The sequence below is a fragment of the Benincasa hispida genome, chromosome 11, assembly GCF_027475165.1.
Source record: "Benincasa hispida cultivar pf3 chromosome 11, pf3_genome.v1.1, whole genome shotgun sequence".
Taxonomy (NCBI): Eukaryota; Viridiplantae; Streptophyta; class Magnoliopsida; order Cucurbitales; family Cucurbitaceae; genus Benincasa; species Benincasa hispida.
Genome location: NC_143488.1, coordinates 67,651,337 through 67,664,124, shown reverse-complemented (window position 1 = coordinate 67,664,124; position 12,788 = coordinate 67,651,337). Strand labels below are relative to the sequence as shown.

At 34.8% G+C, this 12,788-nt stretch overlaps 1 pseudogene; it reads right to left on the bottom strand.

The window, feature by feature from the left end:
• The window catches only part of LOC150032826 (uncharacterized), a 70,691-nt pseudogene extending 58,540 nt beyond the window's left edge, over window positions 1-12,151 (bottom strand).
• Between the last annotated feature and the right edge of the window lie 637 nt (window positions 12,152-12,788).

Genomic DNA, 12,788 nt, shown 5'->3' with positions numbered 1-12,788 from the left:
ATTTATTATAATTAAAACATTTATGAGATAATTATTGGTGGTTTTCTCCATAATCGTGCGTGAAAGTGGGAGGTTGTATTCAGTTTTCATAACTGAAAGGATAAAATGAAAAATGTTTTCATTTTGCAAAAGAATCGGATAATCACTTTATAATTATATAATGCCTATCGTTTAGTTTTCGAGAGCCTACACGACAGTTCAAAGTGTTTCCTAAACGATCGTGTACATGCGCATCTACCTAAACGATGATATAGCTTTTACTACGCGATCGCGCACTTGAGCGAGATTCATTAAACGATCGTCCAAATGATCAACCTTATTTTCTAAAAGATCGTATATCTTTTACTAAACGATCAAGCACAAGTCTATGTGATAGAAACAAACCTCCCCCACTTACTTGGTCGTTGAATACGATCGCTCTTTCCTTCTTTCCTCTACCAATTCCAACAGATCTCACACCTCCTGGATTCTCACTCCGAGAATACCAAGGTCACTGAGTGGCGGTGTCCCAGTTGCTGCTTGTTTGTGTAGAAGACTGTCGTTTGCTGAGAGACAACGAGATATTTGGGTAGATGATTGGCTGGGCGATCACAGCGACAACGAGAGGTGCTATTCCAAGCGAGAGCGAAAGAAAGACAGAAGAAGAGTTCTTCAAGGGTATGTCTCTTGTTACTTTGTATTTAATTGTTGAAAGCATGCCATAATTTATTTTGAAATGCATAACTTGTATGTATATCTTTGAATGCTTGTATTTCTATCACAATGAATTTGGAACGATCTTGCTTCCGCTCATAGGTACTCTTTGATAAGAGTTCCTTCATAATTAACTTAGAAAAATTCGGTTACTAATTTTAACTAAGTGAAAGTTTAATTTGCCCAAAAAAATATTTGCTTTGGATAGTTAAACAATTTTAACTGACATTTATTAAATACTTAAACAAACTTTAATCAAACATTGCATACTTGTAATAAATCTATCTAATTTACCTTTCCAGGTAAGTTCCCAGGTAGGGGTGTTATGTTTCCGTTAACTTAAATATCCCAACCTAGATAGAACTAGGCTTAGATAAAAGTTCTCTTATAGATATATTTGTTACAATGTTAATATTTTAATTAAGAATCAATTTAATCATATTAAGTCAATTAAAAGATTAAACTTAAATTTCTAATCTCATTAGAAAAATGATCTTAGGTCTATCTGAATCATGTTTTAAAACAATTTTAAAAGATGATTTTAACCTAAGGTTTGTATGTAATTCTGAATTATCAATTTTAATTTCTAATTTCATTTTGTTATAACCATTATACACAAATGAAACAAATGAAATATATATTGCATGCTTTGACATACTTTAGTAAATTATAACATTTATAAATTATCTAAGATAGTGTCATGCTTCATACAATTTTATTTCATTGCTAATATATATAACATTTATATAATTAGGTAATGAAACATACTATAACATACATCCATACATACATTGAACCATATATTATAACAATTATAATATAAATGAAGCATGGATATAATATTAATGTATTCATACATATATTATAATATTTATATTATATGATGTATGATCATGCTATAAAATTAAATCATGCATCTAAATTATAGCATTTATAATATGATGCATGAAATTGAATGCATAATCTATGGTGGGATTTTATACTATATGATATACATTATGACATATAATATTAAAAATAAATCATACATCACATGCATAATATAAAAGCAATTAAAGACGGGGATTGGACACCTATTAAAAAAAATCTACCTATTAAAAAAAATCTAACTATTACAAGATAAATATCCATCCAGTTTGAAATAGATGAACTGGGCCTTGAACCGCTTGAACCAGACCAGGAACCGGTCCAGATGAACCTAAACGCTCGAATCAGAGAACCCACGAACCGAACCAGACCAACAGACCACGAACCACGCACGAACGGAGTTAAACTGCGTGAAATATCTGTCTCGGACCATCGTGACATCACGACACTACAAAGATTTTCTTCGTTCGCCACATCGCAACGTTAGGGCATAGCGTCGCGATGCTACTGTACAGTCACCCACTGTATAGTTTCAAAATCCTTCGAAACTTTTTCAATTTTCTCCTCGTTTTCTCTAGAAATTGACCAGAAACATCACAGATGACTCAACAACATAAAATTACAGACTCTATAGCGATTTAATGCCCCAAAATATGGACCCTTACCAAACAATTTTGTAAATTAAACAACGAATCTATACTGCCCGATCTCAAAACCATCCATTAATTGCAAACAAACATTCATAGTATCCATCTCATGAACAATACAGAATGCTAAACCCACCATAAACTGTAAAATTATTCTGAAATTTTGGAAATAATTGGGCAAAAAACTTGGCTTTGATACCAATTGATGGATCCCTATTAAAGGACCTTGAGCGAAAATGGGGATCGGATCCAAATCCCAAAATTCATAGAACACAAAAAAGAGAGAGAATAAAATTATGCATCTAATGAATTTACAACATGCTTACACTAAATTACAAAGAAGAAATTGGGGTTCGAAACCTATTACCTTTGAAGCACAGTTCTTCAATTGAATCTCTCGAACCAACGAACACCACCATAATGGCTATCTCTGTATTCTCTAAGATGAGAATCCATGAGTTTGTGGGTTTTGGCTATTTTGGTGAGGGAATTAGAGAAAAGAAAAGAGAGAAGGAGGATGATAGTAATGTGAGATCTCTCAAAACTTTCTATGTTCTCTGTGAAAGAAAACACTAAAGAAAGAACATGAAACATTCTACCCCACTATCACGTAGTGGAAAGAAAGTAACTCCGTCCCAAAAAAATGGTTTAAAATAAATTAAATAATTTATTTATTTAATACATAAATTTATATGATAACTACCTTATCATAAAATATATATATTAAACTATATGTTATATTGAATATAACATATAACCTATAGTTTCTATATTGTATCATATACAATATAACCTATAGTTTCTATTCTCTCACTAATGATATTTAATATAAATCTCATTTATATTAAATTTAATCATATGAATCAAATTCATATAATTAATATTTGAATCACATTCAAATATTTATTTTCTCTCAAATATACTTTATAATATAATGTATCAAATACAATATAGTAATTATATCATATATAATTTAAATTAAATTAATTATATCATATATAATTAACTCCATCAATTAATTTGAACAATTCAAATTAATCCAAAAACTGATTCTCATTAATTCCCGTTAAGCTACAGAGGAGACGTCATGGACCTGTAGCTTGAAGCTCCAACGGTACATGAATAATTAATTAAACTCTTTAATTAAATTATTCACTATTCGTTTACTGTCGGGCACTCCACTAAAGACCAACAACTGCATTGTTTGTACTACAAATATATTTCTGTCCATTGGATATAACCAGTCAACAGTACGATGACCCTTCACAAATTACTCATAAGTATAGTTGAGCCAAAATTACCGTTTTACCCCTGTAGTTATATCTTCTTCTTAAGTACCACCGATCCCTCTAATGAACAATAAATCATAGTCCAACTATGATCAAACCTTTTTTGTGCCAGGAGAGGGTGTGACACCACATTGTTCAGGCCTAGGAATCAGTTCTTAAGGGAGCAATTTATCACCCCGACGTTGGGGAGGAGTGAATTCCTTCTTGTGTAGCTGTGTTTCTAGCTCCCCAATCAGACGAATCTCTAGAATAGTAGACTTGTTGAGTCGGCCATCTGGCCACTCTCGCTCGTACAAATAAAAGGACTTCCTTCATAGGCAAGAGTTCACAACTCACTTAAGATTCAAGTCATTTTACCTATTGTCATCCAGGTAAAATGCAAGTCTTTATTATGAACGACGTCATATAATGAGACTAAACATTTCGTGATCCAGTCTTATACAAACTTCTTTGTATAGAATATCCCAACTCACATATCTTCACGTGAATGATCAGGATCATGTCATTTGTAGCACTGCAACAATTATAACATCTATAAAGCAGATCATACTTGTAGTGTCACCAGGATAAGGTATCCAACCTTATCTATCTACTACAGACCATTTAGGTTATCACTTAAAACATGATCCACCCATATATCTCTACATACATGTTTAAGCTACAAAATAAACTTGGATCTTAGTTTATTAGTTTGGGTTAATGCAACTAAAAATGAAATAAAACATCATATATTTTATTAAATAAATAAGATGTTTGTATATTATAATTACAAACTATGAGACTCTACGAGATTTAGGGCATCAACCCTAACATAATGTACATAACCAATGCATATCGACCAATTAGTAACCCTTTGCAATAGATCCAAAAACCGAGCTTGTGTTAGTTTACTTTATATTCTTCGCGTTTGACCCTAGGCTTACCAAGACACTTAAGTTAGATTTATACTTAGATCTAGCTTAAGAGAACTTGTATGCAACTAGCAAGGTGTGATGAACATAATTTTATCCTCTGTCTGACGCATAACATCAGCTTCATACCAAGAGATAGATTAATCATCTTCCCCATATTCATTCATTCTCATCATCATTCATCTTCAAAAGCACGAGCACGATTAGGAAATGCAACAAGTTTTTGGCACCGTTGTTAGGGAATCTAGAAACGTAGCTAATTTAAATTTGGTCATTGTATCTTTTGCAAGACTTTCAATCGAAGGAGTACTACAAGTTAAACCTTGACTTGTAAATGTTTTATGAACAGAGCGAGAGCTCGGGAATTCAGATACGACCTAGAGATTAAGAGGACTTTTAGATGAAGTAACAGATCAAATAGACATCGAAGGTTACAACAACAACAAATGACAAACAACCAAGATAACCAAAATTTAGCTCAACAGCTAGCCAATGCTATTGCAAATCCAATCTTAATGGCAAATAACAACACGCTTCCGATGTGTAAATATGCGTCGCCCATGTTGTATGACTTTTCGCCATGGAATGGAACGCATAAGTGTCTGTAGGCTTAAGACCTAAGAGTGGAAATTGGCTAAGTGTAATAAAAGGTATGCGTCAAGGGCATTTAGAGGCTAGTGAAGGCCTAGGATGGGTTGTGTGCGAGCAGTTGAGTCTGCCTAGGTGAACGCATGGTAGACAAGAAGTGCTAAGACATGAAAGGTTAAGGGAGGCATCGATGAGTGTCACCAGTGTATGCATTGGTTAGTAATGCGGGAGCAAGGGTATGTGACGTTAGCCGTGGTATGCATTAGCCGAGGAAGAAGGCTAGTAGGGACGCCACCTGGGCATTGATGAATGACTTAAGCATTCAACTTAATCACCTAATTAGTGGCAAAGTGGCATGCTTAGAGGCCATAAAGATGAGGTTAGTGTGTTAGCTGTTACTTTGAGAAAGTATCATGAGCATGCAACCTTAGTATAAAAGAAATATGAAGTTGAAGAATCTCGGTTTGGGCATTTTGAACGGGCTAAAGAAGGAGAGTTGTTGCCAAAGTGATAGTTGAGCTGTGAAGAAGTTAAACCAAGGTTGTTGGGATAAGATTTCAATGAAATCGGGTTGAAAGTTAAAGAATTTCTTCAAGTATTCAAGAATCTAAGGCCACGTGGATAAGTTGTAAAACTTGATAAATTCCAACTCCTAAAGGAGAATTAGAGGCTGAGATTCTAAGGTCAGTTAGTTAAAACATTTAGGAATAAATTATTGAAGGAAATTTCATGAGATTAAGTTTGGAATTTAAGTTATTCAAGCTGAAAGTGAAGTTTTGGTTGGATAAACAAGGAGGCAACTGCAACCTACACATAAGCAAGTAGCTGACCAGTAGAGGCTAAGTATGGGCAAGCGCACCCATAGGCGAGGGTGAGGGATAGAGTGAGTAGGCGTTGAAGGTTACAACCATGAGCGCCCACCGCGTAAGTGTGATAAGCACATTTTGACGCCTAGGAGTATATTGTGTGAGCTGCCACACACTAGTTAGTCGCAAGGTAAAAATATTGGTTAAGTGTGATAATGCGTTAAGTACCAATGCACCGAGGATACGTCGAGTAGAAAGGGAATGAGTTGATGCATCAAACTAGGCTTGGCATGCTTTAAACTTGAATAGTAAGTTAAGCTCAAGGGAGGGCTAAGACATTAACCAAAGGCTCTTGTTACTCTTACAGGGCAGACACGTATAGGGGAGGCTTACGATCTTTTAAGGAAGTAACTTAAAGACTATGAGTGACTAGTTTTCAAAATACTTGCTAAGTGTTCTACTTGTGAATTTCCAACGCATAGTTACTTTCATCTTGATTTTCTAACACATGTTTTAAGTAATGGGAATCGATTATGAACGTATGTTGATGATTTAAAGATAGTTTTTACATGCAATTTCCTTGCGTTCCAAGTAAGTTTCATGTCATGTTTCAACATTAGAATGAGCTATTTATTGATTCCCTTAAGCATGATAAGTATGTTGTTTTATGATGTTAACATGTATGTGTGATATGTAAAATCTACTCTTGAGCATTGGTATCGAAGGTATGGTAAGGTACCTAGCTATATAATGGTCCTTGCTACTGAAGGTATAGTAAGGTAAGCGAGTTCTTACTCAGTTCTACGTGCACATAAGATCTATGCTATCGAGGTTGATGGGATGGAGCAAAAAGGCTCTCTCTCAACTAAGATTACTGAGGATTGAGCAAAAGGGCTCCCTCGCATGATCAAGCAAATGAGTAGAGGAATTTTATAGGAAATGTTGATGAGCCTTAATCTAGGGTTTCGCATGGTAGCTATAATTTTATTTTTTTATATATATTTTTATTTTTCAAAACCCTAAAATACGAATGTAAATGATTTACTTTAAACATATTTATATCGTGAGTTATTAAAGTATGATTTATTAAAAAAAAAGTCACTCACTGGGCATTTTAAGCTCACTCATTTCTAATGTTTTTCTCACCAAATAATAGTCGACGTCCCGAATGAAGGAACCATTGAAGGTCCTTGAGCAGAAGCATGGGATGGGACCAAATACCCAAAATTTACAAAACATAAATTTTACAGCAAAAACATACAGATGTAAAAGAAAATTACAACATGTTTTAAAATAGAGAATAGGAAAGAAAAAGGGTTTAAGAAACATTACCCTTGAAGAACTCTTCTTTACGAAATTCCTTTTCTGAATCTTGTCACGATCAATCTTGAACCCTCTAATCGTCAACGAGGACACCACCACGAATGTTTGCTCTGTATTCTCTAGATGAGAATCCAAGAGTTTTGTAACATATAACCTATAAATTTTATATTATATCAAATACAATATAACCTATAGTTTCTATTCTCTCACCAATGACATTTAATATAAATCTCATTTATATTAAATTTAATTATATGAATCAAATTCATATGATTAATATTTGAATCATATTCAAATATTTATTTCCTCTCAAATAACCCAAAAATTTATTCTCATTAATTCCCGTTGAGCTATAGAGGGGACCTCATGGACCTGTAGTTTGAAGCTCCAACGATACATGAATAATTAATTAAATTATTCACCATTCATTAACTGTCGAGCACTCCACTAAAGATCGATAGCTGCACTCTTTGTACTACAGATATATTTCTATGTACATTGGATATAACTAGTCAACAGTATGATGACCCTTCACAAATTATATCTAATTTCTTAAGTATACTAATCCCTCTAATGAACAATAAACCAGAGTTCAACAATGATCAAACTCCTCTTGGGCTAGGAAAGGGTGCGGTGCCACATTGTTCAAGCCTCAGAATCAGCTCTTAAGGGAGCAATTTATTTGCTTGCACTGACATTGGGAAGGAGTGAATTCCTTCTTGTGTAGCTGTGTTCCCAGCCTAAAATGGTAGGCTTGTTGAGTCGGCGATCTGGTCACTCTCATCCATACAAATCAAAGGATCGCCTTCATAGGCAGGAGTTCACAACTCACTCAGGATTTAGGTCATGTTACCTATGGTCATTCTATTATGAACAACGTTATATAATTAAACTAAACATTTCGTGGTCCGGTCTTATACAAACTCCTTCATATAGAATATCTCTGCTCACATGTCTCCATATAAATAATCAAGATTAAATCATTTATAGCACTTTACAACAATTGTAACATCTACAAAGAGGGTCATACTCGTAGTGTCACTAGGATAAGGTATCCAGCCTTATCCATCTACTATAGATCATTTAGGTTATCCTTGGATGTTAATAATCTATGGATGTTAGTTTATTGTAACATCTACAATTTTGAAATAAAACATCACATATGTTATTACATAAATAAAATGTTTGTACATTACAATTACAAACTATGAGACCTTACGAGGTTTAGGGCATCAACCCCAACACCGAGGCCTAGCAGTTTTGCCAGTCAGTCACGTCTCAAGAACCTCAGAGGATTTGAAGCTTAGATGTCTTATCATGTCTTGTTAAACTTGCATCATATGTCCATGTTGTGGGAGTCAAGGAAGAGTGTTGAGTGGTTGTTGTAAATAATCTAACTTAGACCTCTTAACTGTGTTGTATGTAAATAAAGTGTTCTATGAGAGAATTTGTATGTTAAGTTATATTGACTATGTGGTAATAATCTATTGTGAGATATAAATTGCTAATCAGGTACTAGGGGTACAGGTTCATGAAAGTATGTTAGCTATAGTTGTCACAAGAGGGTTGATAATTATTGTCCTCACAACTCTTCTTGGATTAGGAGGGTAGTTCAGGAAGGGATATGACAATTGGGATTTTGATTGTATTCTTTTGATCAACTTTTGTATATGTTTATCCATGTTGAATTTCAGGTATATATCTTTATTATGAATGCAATTTACATCATTTTGATCCTTGTGTTTATCTTAAATATTCCTCCTATTTTGCCTTATCATTATTCTTGTGTCTTGCATCGTGCTTTGATACCTCGATGATGACACTAATGTCTGATAACACATAAATGTTTAGGATAGGCATTAGAAATCTAAGTCTAAAAATCTCACTTAATGAAACATATCCTTGATCTCCCCATGCGCGCATACCTCACCTCAAATCTCCTTTTGAAATTTTCTAAGGAATTTTTATAGTTCTTTTTCAGCAATGAGGACCTTGCTGGCCTTTAAAATTTAGGGATGGTGAGGTTCGAGTTGATGCATTCTATCGCTTTTAAAAATCTTCATAATGTCACTCATTTAACCAAAATAATAATAATAATTTGAACATAATAGTAAAACTCCATTATCAGCACAAGAGGAAAACCCAACCTGATATGAGTTAAGTTGGAAATGACACTTACTCGTAGTTGGATGTTTGCATGACACCCGTGGGGGCAAGTCAAAACGAAGGTACGTAACCGGGACCAAAGCATCCCAGCTCCACTATCTAAGACCAAGGAAAATAGAACATAAAGCTTAAATAAGAGTTTAGACATGAAGGGTACTTGTTCGTAGTAGGATGTCCGCATAACACCCGTGGGGCCAAGCCAAAACGAAGGCGAGTTACTTGAATCGACATATGAGTGGTATTTAAGAAATAAGAACTTGCATTGAAAATTACTTTTATAAGGAGAAAGCCTTCTAATGCATTACTGGACTTGAAAGATGGAAATGTTTTAGAAAGCAAAAGAATTTTTAAGAATGTGCTTGCTGTATAAGAGAATATATATTCTTTAGGAAGGGAACAAACTTATACTTCTAAATGCCAATCTCAGACACTCTTAGGTCAAAGGACATGATGAGAGGTGGAGCTAGTTGCGTTGTGGCCATGAGAGTATATTAAGGAATTATTTTCAGAATGCTTGAGGACAAACATTGTTCAAAATCTGGGATGTGATAACTTATAGAAGTACACGTTATTATTCTCTCAAAGTTGGAATAATTAGGATTAAAAGTGATGTAAACACATTCATAATAAAGGAAAATTCATGGAATTGTATATTTGTAATAAACTCATGCAAAAGTATCATTTCAGAAAAAACTACATCAATAACTCACTTCAATGCAGGAATTAGAAAAATTTACTAAGTGCTCTAGAAAAAGCCAACGGAAGGAGCATGCGTCTAGCTGATCCGACACATGATAAGATACATTTGACTCATGCAATTATCGTCAAATCACAACTTGCAAGCATGAGCACCTGACTGGCGGTGTTTGATCAAGGCAGAATGGCAGACGATTGTCTCAGATTATGAAATTTAATGTAATCACATCACCAAGTGGCTGTTCTAATTGCCTATATAAGAGATGTTGTCTGCAGTTGAAAAAAATAGTCAAATTAGTTATAGAGTTAGACATTTTTTATCCTTCATCTCTGTCGACTGCAAGAAAGAAATAGGAGGACGATTGCCATTTTTCACCATTGGTAATGAGGTCCAATCGGAGAAGAGCTCGAGAGAGACATCTCTTTCACCCTTTCTACCTTGTTGTCAGCAACAAGCACAAAAACAAGTCAAAGGGTATAGGAGATTGAACCTGACAGCTTAATTTCTTTTTTTTACTTAGCATTTTCATTCACTGCTCTACTTGATTGAACTAAGATTATATGTATCAGGACATATTTCTTTAATTCAATCCCCATTTCAACCATACTCCACATCTCCATTGATTAATTTATTAAGTTGTTTGTATATGTGAATCTTCTGGCTTGATAATTGCATAAAGTTTATTGCTTGAATCTATTTGATCAATTGATTGAAGTGAAAGAGTATTTAGTTACTCGAGAGAGTAGTAATTTGTAGAATGCATCTAGCTAAGGCGTGAGTAATTTTAGAGATAAAATCATTCATGTCATTTGATTGTAGGGATGACAAAATTTCCCGCAGAGTCGGGTCCCCGACCCAATCGGGGCGGGGAATCCCTGGTTTGACCTGGGAATTAATATATAGATATATATATACCTAATAATAATAATAATAATATATTGCTGAAACATACTGTTTCAGTTTTTTTTCCTTTTTTAATTTTAAAAATTTAATATAATAAATTTTATTTTTATTAATTTATCATAAAAAACATGTAATATTTAATTTAAACAACTATATGTAACAATAATACTAATTTCCTATATAAAATTTACAATTTCAATATAAATATTAAATTTAGTTAATTTTAAATAATAAAAATAACAAAATAAAAAACGGGGATTTTTTCTTGTGGGGACCCAAATCCCCGTACAGGGATTCCCCGACCCCGACCCCGACTCCCCAAAACGGGGAATGGGATGGGGATGAGGATTAAAAATCCCCACGAGAACGGGGATGGGGAGTGCATCCTCGCCCCGGCCCAGCCCCATTACCATCCCTTTGACTGTTCATTTTAACTAACACATGCAACCTAGAGATATATAAGTTTGGCATCCACATCGAGAGATGTTGAGCATAAATTAAAGAACATACTCCAAACGCATCACACACATACACTTAGATTTTAGCAAATATCTTCACCATCTCCATTTCATTATCATTGTGTGTATATTGGCTTGTTGTTTTCACTAGAAAATCAATGCATATCATCTAATGCTCGATCCAATCATCCATCTACCTTTTCCCCCTTTATTTGAACTCATATTTCCTCTTGCATGTGTGCTAGAAATTTAGTGTACATAGCTAATGCATATCGACCAATTAGTAACTTTCTGCAATAGATCCAAAGACCAAGCCTGCATTAGTTTACTCTAGATTTCCCTCATTCGACCGTGGACTTACCAGGACACTTGAATTAGATTTATACTAAGGTATAGCTTAGGAGAACTTGTATGCAACTAGTAAGGTGTGCATGAACATAAGTCTATCTTCCTACCAACGCATAAGATCATCTTCATACCAAGAGATAGATTAATACTTGTTAGAGCAGATATTAGAAACAGAAAAGAGAAAGCAAAGGTGGAAGAAGAAGAAGGTGAGTCACCATTATGTTAAGAATTGGTTTACTCTCCACCTATCATATAGTACCATGTGTAATATTCTTATTTCTTGTATTATTATTATTATTGTAACAATATTAGGGCAAGATGTGTATAAAGGAAATAAGGATGTAGGTAATCATTCACTGATTTAATACACAATACAAACAAAAGAAGAGAAGTCCAAAGGACTGAAGAAAATTCCTAGAAACCTCTTCATCTTCAACTTGGTAATAGAGCCCCATGGCCGATACCACATTCACCAGAAATAGCTCCTCCACCGAACCGATAAAATTCACCACACCACCTCTCAACCAGTTCTTGAATCAACTCACCACCACGAAACTTGAACGTGGGAATTTTATGCTGTGGAAGACTCTTGCAGTGTCGATCCTCTGAAGCTACAAGCTCGAAGGACACCTTTCAGGTCAGATACCCTGCCCACCGATGTTCATCCCAAAGACCTCTGAAGCAACGTCCAGCTCTCAAGTGGCAAGTGATGATAGAGTCAGTTCATCCATTGAACGATCACTCAATCCGCAATATGAGGCCTAGCTTGCTGTCGATGAACTTTTGTTGGGATGGCTTTACAACTCCATGGCTCCAAATGTAGGGGTTCAACTTATGGGATATGAGAATGGCAAGGAACTGTGGCAAGCTATTCAGGAACTATTTGGTGTTCAATCACAAGCTGAAGAAGACTACTTAGACAAACAAAAGGTGGCCAGAAAATGAGTGAGTACCTCAAATTGATGAAGAGGCACTCCGACAACCTTGCACAGGTAGGCAGCCCTGTATCGACAAAAGCTCTAATCTCACAAGTTCTCCTTGGCCTTGATGAAGAATACAATCCTGTTGTCGTAGGAATCCAAGGTAAACCAG